Source organism: Protopterus annectens, chromosome 1.part1 (genome assembly GCF_019279795.1).
Source record: "Protopterus annectens isolate FY-2018-M chromosome 1.part1, PAN1.0, whole genome shotgun sequence".
Classification (NCBI taxonomy): Eukaryota; Metazoa; Chordata; order Ceratodontiformes; family Protopteridae; genus Protopterus; species Protopterus annectens.
In genome coordinates, this window is record NC_056726.1 from 1172460578 (window position 1) to 1172477280 (window position 16703).

Here is a 16703-nt window from a genome sequence, read left to right on the forward strand (position 1 = left end):
ACACATGCAAGCGTATCCATGTGTGTTTGTGTATGTGCGTGCATGTCTGTGTCTTCGTGTGTGTCTGTGTGTGTGTGTGTGTGTGTGTGTGTGTGTGTGTGTGTGTGTGTGTGTGTGTGTGTGTGCGCGCACGCATCCACTTGTGTATGCACACACACATGCAATCGTATCCATGTGTGTTTCTGTGTATGTGCGTGCATGTCTGTGTCTTTGTGTGTGTGTGTGTGTGTGTGTGTGTGTGTGTGTGTGTGTGTGTGTGTGTGTGTGTGTGTGTGTGTGTGAGAGTGCAAGTCTGTATGTCTGCGTATAAGTATGTGTGCATGCATGCCCATCCAGTGGCATCCTGTACAGGAATGGTTCTCTTCATTATGCCATTCCGTACTGGGAGGAGTCTCTATTCCATGTTATTTGGAAAGGAATAAACAAGTACTGGGAAAATAATGCATGTTTCTTCCTTTTGAATGCAGAAACATGAAAGAGAATAAAATCATAATGTGTAAAATGGAGAATGACAGTCAGAAAGGAAAGAAATACTCTTTATATTATAACTTGGAGAAAGACTCTATATGTGCACAAAAGAAGATTCTAAAATAAAGGTTGTAGAGTAGCAAAGTAGGTCATGAAAACTGCCCCAATAAAGCTGAAATACTACCAAATGATGGAAAATGACAATTATAAATAAAATGACAAATGTGGTGGGAGTTAATAGATTTTACTAGAGTTATGGTAAATTGCATATATAGTAATTAAACAAAGTTGATAAATTCATATCAGAGCTATTTGCTTGCGTAGTGGCATTTAATAGAATTGTGAAAGGGAATGAAGAGAGACTGTTGGACTAACTGCTGTTTTCCCTAGCATGTCATATCTGACTGCTTACTGCTAGCATGGAGGCGGCCTTTCTAAGGGGAGCACACACCCATCCCCTTTCCACCCTTCCTCCCATCTTCCTGGCACAAAATTAGTCCCTCTAAATACCGACACACTCTCTTTTTAGTTTCACTCCTCATCTGATTTAGAGAAAAGCATCTGTCTCGAGCAATAGGTAAGTCACAAAATATTATACAATAACAAGGTAATGTGTACTGCATTCAGTCTGAAAAAAATATTTTAGCCATTCTTTTGAAATAGTAGAAAGCAAAGTCTTGCTTAGTTTTCAGAAGGGAAGTTTGAAAAAGTACTTAGCAAAAGCATTTATATACGTATAAAGGTGTGTGTGTGTGTGTGTGTGTGTGTGTGTGTGTGTGTGTGTGTGTGCGTGCTTAGGAGAGAGAAACTGGAAGAGAGATAAACACATATGAAGGAAAGGTTTAAAAGGAACTTAATAAACCCGAGTAAAAACAAGCTAAAAGCAGATTAAAGAAAGAAAGAGACAGGATGCTAAGAATGCACAAGAAAATGCTCAAGGGATACATTTAGCAAATTAAAATTGTTTAAAGGAAAAGAGGGCGGGAACATAATGTACTGGGCAAACTAACCCAGAAAGGTCCTTTTCTCAAATTTATTGCATTCTTGCCTGTGTGTGGGATCTGCGGGGTATTTCAAATTACAGATATAAGAAGCAAGTTTTAGTTGGAAGCTTTTCTTTCAGAGAGAGAAGTTTAAGTAAAAGGAATGGTGAGCATATGGTGAGTCTGGAGTTGACAAGTGTTTAGTGTGGAATTGTTTTCTTTTCACATACCAATGTAATAAGAACAGGACTGAGTCATGTTTGACTGCCTTGGTGACCAGAGTTAGAATTTTGCACTGCTGCACTGTTCCTGTTTCTCTATAAAAAAGTTTTTTTAACATTGTGAAATATCACAATATGTGGGAGATATACAGAGCCTGGTATCCCTTATGAAAATTTCACTATGTGATATCTAAAAAAATGGCCTGGTGGCAATAGAAATATTCTACTTGTGTTGTACTGTGTGTTTATGTGTATTCATTAATGTAATGTACATATTGCAAAACTATGTCAACTCATTTAAGTACCTTCCAGGAGGGCAGTCATTCACACTAATGTGATGTTCAGTTAACTAAAACATATTACATAAAACATTATACAACATGCGTGTGTAGGTTTTTTCCTGCCATATCATCTATAGGGCTGACAAAGAAGGACACTGCAGTGTTTATTTGAGTGGACAAGGTAAACCAAGTTCTATTTTTACTTCTCACTTGAATTCTAAAATGTTGTTTTGTTATAAGCACTACTCATAAAAAGGAACAACATCAGGGTCCTCTATGTTTGCTACCACTGTTGTGGTTAACAAGAGTGGCATAAATGACCCTAATATAAATTAAAACATAAAATATGTTAGAATCCTTATAGACATTTTTCCTCATCTGCATATAACAAGATTTGCGTGTTGGTATACTTATTTAGTTATATATGTGTTTTTTTTTTCATTTGTTCTCTCTGTAAGGATGTACAGAGACAGGGTTTGCTTTGGGGCACAGCTAGGAAATAGTTGTACAAAAGAGGATGTATGAAACCTGCTGTTATATGCAACCTGCCAGTTGTGCTGTCAGCTACGTGCTAATTCAGAGACAATTTTAGTTTATTCTAGTTCTGTATAAAATGAATTCAGAGTGAAACAAGTAAAGCATCATGTTCTTAATGCAACACCAGTTGTTTCTGTGAATGTGTTGCAAAATGGCATATACCTTCTATGAAGATGTCAAAGAGATAAATCATGTTCTTAAAAAATATTTATTTCAGGTATATCTTTCAGTAGTCCTAACATTACATTTTAAACTTTAAATTCAGCCTGATGCTGTATTTAGTTCTCATTAGGCATTAAACTGAAAAACTCAAAATCTGACATAGTAGTTTTATACCAGTTTGCAAATATTTTGTTTTCTTATTTAGAAATATGTTGTTTCTACATGAAGGAAATCTGGCTAACATACTGATTCTATGAAGAGGGAGATAAACTGAAGTCATACAGTTCACTGATGGGTCATTGTGCAATCTGCTTCTGTGTCCATATTCAACTGTGTGAAATACAGTTCTTCAAATCCTGCAAGGGACTTGTTTAGTTGAGGTTCTCTTCCCACATGTAGCCTTATACCTTAAGGTATGGGGGTGTGGGGCATCACACACACACACACACACACACACACACACACACACACACATGTAAAACAGCTTTTTTGGGTTACTTTGTTCAGTGGGTTCACTTTCATGTGTGTGTGTGTGTGTGTGTGTGTGTGTGTGTGTGTGTGTGTGTGTGTGTGTGTGTGTGTGTGTGTGTGTGTGTGTGTCTGTGGTGAATGGCATTATCTAAAGAAAATACAAAGAACTGTCATGGAATGTTAAGAATCTGCTATGTAGTTAGCAAGTAAATTTTTACCCAAAATAAAGTTAACTGGTACCTACAGTCTTCAACATGTCTGCAAAATGTTTTGGCAGTTGCTGGACTTTGCATATATGATTTGAATTCAGATTATCATTGAATGAATTAATTTATAAGAAACTAAGTATTTTTTTCTAGGGCTGGAGAATTTTGTTAAAGCAGAGGAAGAACATGACATAGACCCATTGGAGACTAAGGCTGTTGAGGTCTGCAAAGCTGGGTGAGTGAATGGACCTGGGAAGTGTTGCCAAACTAGGACCCTGGATGAGGATAATCCCAATCCCCAAAATTATTACCCATGTTATCTACTTAAGAGACATCAGCATGTTCAAGGGAAGTGGAGCCATACGCATGCAATCATTGGCTTCACAGACACACTCACCTCCTATGGGAGTACCATGATTACAAGAGTGAGACCCAGCTACTATAGCCAGGATGGTCTCAACAATCAGACGATCTATAAAAAAAATAGTGCCCATGGATGAGAACCCCTGAAGTGTGGTTACAACCCATGACCTTCTCTTCATCGAGCATCTGAGCCATTAAATGAACTCAGGCCACCTGAGCCATAACTGGAGCTGCCCTCTTTAAAACTAATTAAGACCATTTAAAATACTTAAGAACCAGTTAATGCTTGCTTTCTATTTATTTTAAGTAAAATCATAAAAAATAACCATTTGAAAATGAAATAAATGTCTGTTTAAAAAAATCAAAATGTTGAACATAAAACATTATAACTGTAATAGATGCATTGTTAAAAAGTGTATTATTTAAAAATACATTGTTAAAATGCATGTGGATGGAAGGGTACAGAGACAGTGTAACACCAATGTCGCTCTAACTTTAAAACCCACTTAATAGCTGTATATTCACAGCACCAGTGTGGCCCTAACTTTAAAACTTACTTAATAGTTGTGTATTCATTAAACCCAGGGTCACTAGCAGCATTTTAATTTAATTAACAAAATAACTATCTTGTTTTAAGTTTGTTATTGTAATCTCTACCCCTTGATTCTAGTTACACCTTGTCCATCACATTAAAGACAAATTTTCTCATTCTTTGATTCTTTGCTTTGACCAGAAAGCTGAGGTTTGGGTAAAAAAGCACAGTAGAAATTAATCTAGCTCAGTATATCCCACACTCTGATCATACATCAATGCTATTACACAATGAACTGTAATAAATGTAAATACTAGTCATATATGTGTGGTTTGTGATGTGCATTTTTCATTTTTATTTTTTTTGGGCACAAGGCACTGGGTTTGATTCTCACATTTAAAGGGGAAATTAGCTAGGCTTAAAATGCTCTGAAAGGGCAGTGAGCCTACTAAGTACCAACATATTTATTATGTAGCCCTTAAGCTCTCATTTGTAGTATGATCACAGGATCATAGGAGGTTACTAGGCTAATGGCCCTGGGGCCTTTACAAGCCTAGCCAAGAGTTTATCCCCAAAAAAGAACCTCAGTCAGCATCTGTCACCCCTGTCAATAAGGGACAATGGTGGAACTCCTGGGACAAATTTATGGTTTCCCATCCACTCAACAAGGTTGCATTTGAAGAGGGTCAGTGAGGTACTCTGACATGTATGAGACAGGGCAGCCCCTGGGAGACAAACATGTCTCTCCAGCAGGTTTTGTTGATATCGCATATTAGATTTAGGCCTATTGAGCAGGTAATGCGTGAAGAGTTAGACTTATGGATATGGAGCATCTCTAGTAGGGCAGGTTCTGATATTGTCTTGTAGGCGAGACACAGATCACCTCTGAGCAATCTGTATGATACCGAGTAGACTGATAGTGATTTAAGCCTGTCCACATAAGATAGGTGTTGGAGGCCATGGATTCTCTTTGTGAGGTATTTCTTTGGCCTTTCCAATTGTGCAGGTGTTTGGAGAGGTATATACCAAATGGGGCATTATACTCAACTATAGGTCTAATATGAGAGGAATACAGAGAGGTAATAACCTCCTTTTTTCTGGATGCAATCCCTTTACTTATGAGATGAACCAAGTAAAAGGCTTTTCTGACCACCGCCACCACATAATGGTTGAATGCGAGATTGTTGTCAACCTGAGCACCCAGGTCTCTCACCACAGGTTGTGTGCTTAGGGGGTTGCTGTTGATGCGGTAATCAGTAGGGGCCATGTTTTTACCGAATGGTACGATAATATATTTTTTTGTGTTTAACTTAAAGCCATGACTTTGGCATCAGTTATTTGTAGCTGTGAGACCCTCTTGCAGTATGTTAACATCAATTGGGGAGTCAAAGACAGCACCCAACTTACAGTCATCCACAAACGTGTTCAGCCACAGGCCCTTTGTCTTTGCCTGGACCTCTGAGAAGTATATGCCAAACAACAGGGGGGTACTAGGACAGATCCCTGGGGAACACCACTAGTGACAGGTCTGCTGTTAGAGGTGGCAGTGCCTTTTTGACCTTGTAGGTCCTATCTGTGAGCCAGTTGGCCACCCATCTGACTAGATAGGGATTAACACCAAGTAGTGTTAGCTTTTCGATGATGCCTGAGTGGGGGATTGCGTCAAAGGCCTTGGCCAGGTCAAGGTAAGCTGTATGTACTGACTTTCCCTCATCCAGAGCTTTGGTGATAGTCTAAAAGAAGTCAACTAGGTTCAATAGGCAAGATCTGCCCCTGACAAATCTGAATTGGGTGGGGTAGAGTGCTTGGAGATTGCCTATGTCCTTGCTTATGAGTCCATAATAATATGCTCCATGACTTTACAGATCACACTTGTCAAGCTGATGGGGTGATAGTTTCCTGGGTCAGTAGCGGCACCACATTTGTGCAAAGGGATGACAATGGCACTTCTACACTCTGCTGGAAGGAAGCCTGTAGTTAGGCTTTGGTTGAATAGGGTGCTCAATGGTGAAGTTAGTTCTTGCTGGAGATAGTGCAGAATACAGCCTGAGATACTATCAGGTCCGATGGAAGCTATGTTCTTTGCCTTGAATAGGGCCTTTATCACTTGATCTACAGAAATGTGAGGTGTGGGACAAGTATTAGGGATGTTGACTGGGCCTCTGTGGGGCGATAAGGGGGCGAAGTTTGTGCTGAAACTATCAGCCAGTAGGTTGGCTAAGTCAGCAGGATCAGTGTAAGCGGTACTGTTAAGTACTAGTTTGGAACAAACTTGGGTTTACCATGGAGGTTCCTAACATAACTGAAGAAGGACTTGTGCTTTCCCTTTGTTTTGGAGACTAGTTTCAACTTATAATTGGCTTTGGAGGTTTTCACTAGTGATCTAATTTGCATGTTGAGGCAGAGGAGGGAGTTTTTCCAATTTGGAATTTGTTTCTTTTTACCGTTCCACAACAGTTTCTTCCTTTTGTTCTAAAACCTGTTGATAGAGGATGTCCACCAGACAGGTTCGTGTTTCCTTGAAGAGCAGATTTTAGTTCTCTGAAGAAACCCATGTTGTATGTGGGTAAAAGCGCTCAGTTTTTTGTTTGAAATAAATGTTGTTGGTCCGTTGTATTCAGTCAGTGTCTTACTTTTTACTTATTACCAGATTTTAGTTCTGTTGGGTATGGCTGAGTCCATGCAGTTGTACAGGTGCTTGTATACTGCAGTGGCATACTTTTCAGCATAGTTGTCTGCATTATCTGAGGTGAGTGGTGGTGTGAAGCTGTTGATACCCTCCCTTAGGAGGTTGTAGTCAGCTTTTGAGTAGTTTTTCAGACTGGTTATGGCTGGGGAGGGGTTGGGTTGGATAAAAACTTCGAATGAGACAAACTGATAATCTGAGCTGATCTCACCAGGGAAGAACATACTATGGGAGTGGTGCAGCGGTTGCCCATGTTAGTGAGAACCAAGTCCAGTGTGTTAAATCCCCTTGTGGGGGATAACACCAGCTGATCTAGTCCATTAGAAATGATGAAGTCAAGTAATCATGGGGTGAGTGCATTAGTGCTGGAATAGTTCACCCAGCCTATGGTGGGGTAGTTGAAGTCAACAAGGGTACCTTGATGGAGTCAAGTAGGTCCAGGTAGGAGGTGTCGGCACCCTGAGACATGGATGAGGGTCTGTATCTGGCTATAACTTGGATGGGTGTCTTGCCAACTGTCAGATGCACCTGGAGTAATTCCAGTGCATCATGATTTTAAACCATTCTGGAGGTTTGCCTGTCCTTAATGAAGATAGAGACTCCACCACCCTTAGACTTTCCGACCTCATTTTGAGGTTGGAAAGTGTGGAATGATGTACAGCCAGTAAGGCAGGGGTGCTCTCTGCAGCCCTGAACCACGCTTCCATGACCGCACAGACATCGGCATCTTCCAGTGTAAGGAGAGCCTCCAGTGAGTGTATTTTCAGATTAAGGCTCCTAGCATTGAGCAGCATGACCTTCAATTTGCTTTTTGACAGATCTTTTATGTTGGAAGATTTGTCTTTGGGACATGGCCTAAAAAAGGCACAATGGGGGAGGCAAGAGTATTGGCCAAGATCCATAACCCCAGGGGTGACAGATGGAGGCCATCTCTGCCAAAGCATCATGGCTTGTCAACCATGTCATCTCAGGTAGACAGATACTGCATCTCCTTAGAAAGATACCAGAAACTAAGCCAATTGTTGAAGTCAAAACATTTTTTGTTGGCATTGTGGTATCATTCTTGGTGAAGGTAGGATGCTGCTTAGGGCTAAGGTCTTACCTACCTGGAGCACAAACTCTGAGAGCTCAATAATGTCTCTTTTCATATAGTCCAGGGAGGTACGTCTCAAGTCGTTCACACCAACATGGATAATGACAGAATCATACTTGTACCTACTATGGAGAGACTTGAGTGCATGTGTGATGTGGTGGATTTGTTTGAAGACTCTTTGTTTATTTTTGTCTGACATCCTGTTGCCTCTTGGCCTAGGAATGAGATATAAAACCTCATTTAGTCAGAGAATGTTTTTGAAAGAATTTTGTTATTGTCCTATTTTTATTCACACTTTATGCAACAAGCTAAAAAAAAACAAACATATTAGTATTTTCTACTTGCTAATGACTTTTTTCTTTCAGTTTTATAAGGTTTAGTGCCAAAGTCAAAACAGCTGTAAAAAAAATAAATAAAAAGCATCAGCTACACAACCAAGTCAATGATTTTGTTTTAACAAAGTGACTAATTCAATTAAGTTTAATTAAAATTACTTTCTCTCCTAATAGTCTTGGGACAGCATAACTCAATTTAATTTCAGTATTTATTAGAATGATTTTAATTATTTAGGAAATAATTTGTAGCAAGGTGTGGGTTATGATTTACTAACAAATAGCAAGATTTGATTCTAATGGTAAAGCCTGAGACACTTTGACCATGTGTTGCTATTATCTGTGGGCAGAAAATCAATATGTCCATTCGGAAGGTGGCCTGTTTTCAGTGGTGTGCCAGGGAAAAAAAGCTCTAGTGTCCTAATTTGGAAACAACTTATTATAAATTTGTATATATACATATATGAGTAATAAGGAAGATTGTGGCAGCATGTTAAATGAACTAATGTCAGTAATATACAAAATGAAGTAGCTTAAAAAATATATAGAATCCGCTAAACCAAGTATTACAAAAATAATGTTTTGGAGAAAAAGTCCCACGGGGATCGGTTCTGGGTCCTCTCCTGTTTGGTATCTACTTCTCAGAAGTCCAGGCCAACACGAAGGGACTCTGGCTGACAAAGTTCACAGATGATTGCAAGTTGGGAGCCATTATTAACTCCCTAAGTGATGTTGATATCCCACAGAAAGACCTCACTGAGACCGACTGGTGTCAGAACCATGGCCTTAAGCTCAATGCCAAAAAATGCGTCACCATCCCCTTTGGGAAAAACCCAATTCCTATGAATTAACATCTTGATGGTAGTCCACTGAACACAGAAGGCATTATAAGAGATCTGGGAACACAGGTTGACAGCAACCTCTCTTTTTGACCACCACATTGCCACTTTGGTCAGAAAGTCCTTCTATATTGCACATCTCATTACTAAGGGTTTTGCATCCAGGAAGAAAGCAGTCATTGTCTCCTTCTACTCTTCCCTCATTAGGCCAGTCATCGAGTACAATGCCCCATTTGGCATGTACCTCATTAGACACCTGCAACAACTGGTGAGGCTACAGAAGTACCTCACAAAGAGGATCCTAGGCCTTAAACACTTGTCATATATGGACAGACTCAAAAAACTCCAACTATTCTGTCTCATATCACCTACTTAGAGGTGATCTTTGCTTGACTTACAAAGCCATGTCTGACCCAGCTCTGTTAGAAATGCTACATCTAAAGAAATCTCAGTCCCTCCACACCACATGGTCCAGAGACCTCAACCTCATTACCACAATCAACAGAACGTACTGGAGGGACAGGTTCATAACCCAGAGACTGCCCATGCTATGGAACAGACTTCCCATACATGTCAAACAGAGCACCTCACTGGCACTTCTCAAGAGAAATCTTGATGAGTGGATGGGAAATAGTAAATTCACCCTAGGGATCACTTCACTGGCTCTACTCGATAGAGGCACTGGGAACTAAGGTCTGGTGGCATTCATGCCAGGGTGATCCTATGGGATAGGCTTGTAAAGGCTCCAGGGCCATTAGCCTAGTACACACCTATGAACCTATGAACCTATCAACAAACAATCTTGGCATTGATACGACAGCAGTTTGTGGTTTGGGTTAAAATATATACATATATGGATCCCCTTCAAAAGCTCAAAATTTCAAAACTTCGAACTTCAAATGGCTGAGACAATAAGATCAAAAGTTTTGAAACTTCAAACATTTTGAATGGAAATCACCAGACAATGCAGAATGGGATATTTACCATTTTCCCCACTGTTGTGCAATCTCAGAGTTGGTATATTTATTTAGCAGGGGGTGTGGGGGTGCATAGGGTCTTGTCCCCCTGCAAAAACATTTAAAAAAAATGCTGTTTTTATTTATTTATGATATATTTTTTAATTTTTTAAGTTTCAAAACTTCAATCTTCTGGTCTTGGCCATTTGAAGTTCGAAGTTTTGAAACGTTGAGCTTTAGAAGTAGATCCACATATACATATTCATATATGCAATCTGGAAAGTTGCTGTTTCCTCATAAATACACTTGATGACATACACTGCAGAGGTCTGTGCTTTCTCAAAGAACTTGTAGTAAAGCAAAATATCTGTAGCAGTATTGGTGAACACTTGGAAACAAAGCATTAGATCAATATTATAGCAGTTTTACTATACTGATAGACACACACACACACACACACACACACACACACACACACACACACACACACACACACACACACACATATATATGCAAATACAATGATTCAATGAAGAGGATCGAGTATGTTAAACTGCATTACCATCAGTAATATATAAAATGGATCACTTACAGGGAACAGGACCTACTAAATCAATCACTGCAATAACAAACATGAGGATTCATGAAGATCCATAGGGTAAAAAAGTATTTTTTTCTGCAATGTAGCAATATGCAGTTCAGAGACACATTAGTTGTAATGAGGAAAGAGCACATTATCAGCTAATTTGCATGGTAGCGAATCACGGTTGACTACAGTGGAGTGCAGATCAGCACTTTCTGCAGTAGTTAACAGTGTGGGTATCCACATCATGTGAGCAGAGCCCCCCTCATCACTCTCCCACACACAAGCATACAGGAGATACACCCACCACATGCCCCATACCTGCTCCTGTTGTCAGAATGCCCACATTGTCATTTTTTCCCTACACTGAAAATTCATGAATAATTACAGTCAGTCCTTAATGCCAAATTTTTGAGATTCATCCTTTAGTACATGCATGCTAGGACAAAACCTGTTATTCTAGTAACTCTCTACATTGTAGGAGTAACATTCCCTGTCCCTCATACCTCAGGAACTGTTACAATCATACCACTCAACTGTCCTGAGTTTTGCCGAATGTCCAGATTTTGCATCATATCTTTGATCTTTTCGTCATAAAATTGTAGTTTTTTTTGGCAAATCAGTGAGGACTGAAGTCACTAAATGATGACATACATGTGAGTTTTAGACTTCATATACTTCAGAGTAATGGCTGCTAACACAAATACTGTTATTCTACTACTTTCTAAGTTTATAATAGCAGTATTTAAAATCTGTCCATATTTTTGGGCCATTTCCTCCTTCATTATTTAAAGCTTTGTCCAGATTTCTTGCATTAAATGGTTAAGCGGTATGGTTGCAATCATTACGTAATACCCAAGATCTGTACTATATCTTAAAAACAATAACCATGGCACTAATTTATCATGTCCTTTCATTCTTGCATAGCTCTTCCTAAACTCCACTCACTGCTCCTACCCACCCCCACAACTTTATTAGTACCCCCCTCTCTTCTTATCTTTATTTCCCACACACTTCCTACTCACCCTCTTTCTGCCTTCACCCCTACTGCTTCCTGTTTTATGTCCACCCCTTCTCACCCCCTTTCTGCCTTAACCTCCTCTTACTGTGCTTCCTAAAGCATGTCACTTACCTGCAACCCTCTAACCCACTCTGTATCTTTAATACATAGAGTTTTACCTTACTCTTTTACCTATTTCCTTTCCTCCACTCTCTATTCTCTCGCTCCCTCTCTCTCTTTTTCACTGAATCTCTCTTGGACAATTACAATACACAGACACACACACACACACACACACACACACACACACACACACACACACACACACACACACATACACACACACACACACACACACACACACACACACACACACACACACACACACACACACACACACAAACATAAATACACACACACACACACACACACACACACAAACATACACACATACACACACACACACACACACACACGCACACACACACACACACACACACACACACACACAGACACACACACAGGCACACACACTCACACACACACACACACACACACACACACACACATATATATATATATATATATATATATATATATATATATATATATATATAATTTGTCCCTTAATTTTAAGACTCGATTATCTGCCAACTATCCACTTTTTAATCCATTTCCTACCAAACTATTTACTCGCCATTTTTTCTTTACTTGTAAAACAACTTCTTGTGGTTTATGTTAAAAGCATTAGCAAGCTAAAAAATACATAACATCTGTTGATATCCCATTATCCAAGATTTAAAATACTGGGATATAAAATATCAATCACATTTGAATTGCAGGATTTTTTCTTGAGTAAAAAGATGCTGGCAGACATCTTCTTTAGCCTTGTTGCTTCCCAACAAGAGACATAATGTCACTGTCTCAAATACTTTGCCAAGAATGCATTTTAGACTAATTGGTCTATAATCTGATGCTACATTTGCATATCTGCTTTTGTGGCGTAATTATAGCCTTTCTCTAAACCAAAGGTTCATATTCCTGTTGTAATAGTTGTTGAAGGATATTGCTAAGCACTTGATTATCTTACATCTCATCTTACACAGAAAAAAATTAACATTTAAGTCATCAACCCTTACTGTACTTGAAGCTTTTTCTCACAATTTGTGTGGTTATTACTAGACATTCCCCATCATATTACTCACAACAAATCCCAATCTCCTTTCCAATTTCTTATCTTTGATTCTCAGCTGAGTCAACAAAGATGCTCACTATCTTTCTAGTATTTCAGGACTTTCTACAGACACAATCTAATCAGTATTTGTATTAAAGCTTCTTAAATTCTGTAAGACATTTATTATTAATCTTTCATTTTATTAGCCAAATTCATTTCATACTTTCTTTTTTCTTACCCATCATTTTTCTATATGAATTGAAGTAATATTGTGCTCTGGTGGACTATCCCTTTGTCTTTCCAGCAGAATTTTGTTACTTATATATACAGTTTATTTTATTCCACTAATGTACATTATATTGTGTGTACCTTTTTCCTCTACCCTAGTTTTCTGCGGCTGTTCATTTTTCCCTAAATATTTTCCAGTGTTCTGTTGCCACGCTGCTCCACAATTTACCTTCCAATTTCCATTTATTCAGTTCTTTACTAATTACAGTACAACCTCATCCATAGTATCCTAGTGTCATGTGGCCTTATATTTAGTTTTACTTTCCACTTAATTCCTATACGATCAATGCTCCCTCATTGTTCTGTAATGTCAACATTATGAATAACAACACCCATTTTAGACAGTGGTGCATCTAACAAATGTTTATTTTTTGTAGCAGATTTTACATATTGGTATTAGCCATTTTTTTAAATACAGAACGTATGTTTTTTGATCTGACTGCATATGGAAACATATTTTCACATTTTGCAGAAGGCATACTCAGATCAGATGTATTATCGCCCAGTTGTACCTTGCCAGCTCATACGGGACCTTAAAAAACTGTACCTATTCCTTTAGTCCCTGATTCAGACTTCTATATAAAATATAAGATACTAATTGGATTGGGCTGTATCTTCAGTATACCACATAAATTCCTGCATCCTCTTCACCTGTAATCTGTATAGCTTGGTATTTATTCCAAACATAAACTGAGTTTCGCCTATTATTTGTTTCTGTCTGATGTTTATGTTAACCAACATAGCCATGGTATTAAGTAGAGTGCTGCTGTCCTTACACCATGAGAGATGATACACGTGATCATACCTTTCAACCTCTTATTGCTAGAAATCGGGCCAAAGCAACAAAATAATGGGGGGGATAAAGGTCCAAAAATAGGGATATATTCTAAATATTGAAAACAGAATTTGGGTTACCATGCATTTTTCTAAAGGACGTGAAGTCTGAAACTCAAATGTATGTCAATATTTAGTGACTTCAGTTGTTGGTGATTTGCCAGAAAACCACACATTTTATGAGGAACAAACCAAAAATATGAGTCAGAAATCTGGGCATTCTGCAGAAATCTGGACAGTTGGTAGATATGCCTACAAAACTCACACCTAAATCGTACATTTAAAAATCCCTCATATTCTTGCAACTTATTATTCAAGCCCCTCATATTAGTAATTTAATAATTCAACTGTATTTTATTTTAACTCAGTCTATTTATCCTTACCAGTAATGGCTCTAAAAAGCTCTTCAGTAATATAGTAAGTACATTTCATAATAATCTATTTCCCCCATAACTCAGATTTTTTTTTTTATTTCTAACGAAAGAAAACTCCTTGCTGTCCGTTTTGTTCAGGAGTTGCAGAGGTAAGCCTTACACCTAGAGCACAATGCTTGCAGTGGCACTCTTTCCCTGTTTATTTTATTTTTTTTTAGAGTAATTTTTTTTACTAAAAAAATAAGAAAATAAATAAAGCACCTCAAAAGAAAAAGAAGATGTGCCTGTGAAACAGGCAGTGGCCCACTTGGCTTGACATTCAAGGCAAGTCACAGAAATCACATTGAGTTTAAGTGCTGTGAGGTCACGTGAGTAAAGAGCTTACAGCATTTAAATGTAGGCCCAAAGCCGTGCCTGAAGGAAGTGGTATGTTTTTTTTTTTTTTTTGCATTTCTATAAATGAAATAAAATCAGGGACATGTTGCAGAATTATGGACAAATTTTAAACAATGTTGTGGTGAGTTAGTGATATTACTGTTTTAAAATTATGTTAACAATGATCAGCCATATACTTTTTCCCATTATCTCTGGCTTTACGTGAACAGCTGAGATGAAATGAGTGGCATGGTGATGAGGTAAGTGTTATTGTTATTCTGCAATATTGCTAGCAGTGATCAGCCGTATATTTTTGTAATATTTATTTATATTTATTTATTTTAATTTTGTTTACCGGGATGGTCCGACTGGACGAGGTCTGTTTACAGTGGAGGCCCGGGGAGAAAAACTCCAGTTACATTAGAACAACACATTACAGAAAATAAACATATAATACAATGCATAGGAAGTAGTATCTATTGAACTAGAAATTTCTAGAAAGAAGTCAAAAAGAGTAGACATTTGCAATCAAAAAAATTTACATATATACATTTAGTTTGCAAAGAGCAACAGACAGATTTTAACAGGTACATGTTTTCCATGTAAAATATTTTGAGGAAACATATTTATTGGGGCATGAAAAGAGAGATAGAAGATGGTTGTAAAGGTAACAGATTGTGGTCTATGTAATACATGGACAGAGCCAAGAACTTGTAAGTTGGGCCTTAAGGGAGTTTTTGAAGAGTGGTGTTAGCTGCAGAAGTCACAGATGGGGGGAGATTATTCCAAGTTTTGGCTATAGTGTGTGAAAAGAGAGATTTTCCGGCTGTATTATTTGCTGAGGTAATAGTGAGGAGTGATTTGTTGGCTGAGCGGAGTGGACGATTTGGAGTGTGGCAGGTCAGTAGATGCCTTAGAGCAGGAATTTTGTCAGGTTGTTTTAGGATGTTGTATGATAGAACAAGTTGGTGATATAGTAGCAACTGTGGCAGTTCGAGCCATTGAAGTTGTCTGAGAGGTATGCAGTGATGGGTTCTAAATGGGGAGTTTTTGGCAAACTTGGCAATTCTGTTATAACAGGACTCAAGTTTGTCTAGGTCAGATTTCCTAATGTAAGTGAGAATTGGGGCTGCATATAGTAGTGTAGATAGGAGATGGGTTTGAGCTAGGGTGACTTTAGCTTGATTAGTTAGAAAGTTCTTTTGCCTGTATAAGGAATCCATTTTGTTGTGCACCTTGTTTATAGTTTGAGAGATATGGATGTTAAAGTGGAGGTTGTTGTCTATTTCGATGCCAAGGAGCTTGGTGTGGAGAGAGGGAGAGATGATAGTACCATTATCGGAGGAGATGGAGAAGAAGACTGGAGTTATTTTTGATTTGTTTGGGGTAAAAAGTAGTAGTTTGGTTTTGTTAGGATTTAGGATAGTTGAATGTTAGTTATCCATCTTTCTACTGAGGTGAAGGACTCTTGGGTGAGGTGCTGTAGGGAGGTCAGGGATGGAGCTGAGCATATAAGGGTGGAATCATCTGCATACTGGATTAGTGAGGCATGCAGGGTACATTTGTATAGGTTATTGGTAAAAATTGAGAAGAGAAAAGGTCCTAGTATGGAGCCTTGGGGTACACCAATAGTGGTTGGGAGCAGAGATGATAAAGCTCCTTGCCACTGGACAGCTTGTTGTCGTTCTGATAGGTAACTTTTAAACCAAGCAATAGTGTTTGGGGTGAAGGCTAGGGAGGTGAGGGTATCTATTAGTATGGAGTGAGAGACCATGTCAAATGCTTTAGAGAGGTCAAGGAATATGGCTGATACGAATCTGTTGTTATTCCTATGTTGGTTAACTAGGTCTTTGAAGGAGAGGAGGGCAGTGGTTGTACTGTAGTGAGGGCGAAAGCCATGTTGTGTGGGTGAGAGGAGATTGTTTAAGTTTAGGAAGTGCATGAC

General features: G+C 38.6%; 1 protein-coding gene across 2 annotated transcripts in view; it reads left to right on the top strand.

The window, feature by feature from the left end:
• The first annotated feature begins 891 nt into the window (after positions 1–891).
• The window catches only part of EMP3 (epithelial membrane protein 3), a 228941-nt gene continuing 213129 nt past the window's right edge, over positions 892–16703 (top strand). The window contains exon 1 of one of the 2 annotated variants that reach the window (XM_044080539.1): positions 892–1045. The gene's annotated coding sequence lies outside the window, so the exon portion shown is untranslated. Of the gene's footprint in view, positions 1046–1604; positions 1629–16703 lie in introns of those variants that run through there. The other variant, XM_044080544.1, reaches the window with a different exon arrangement.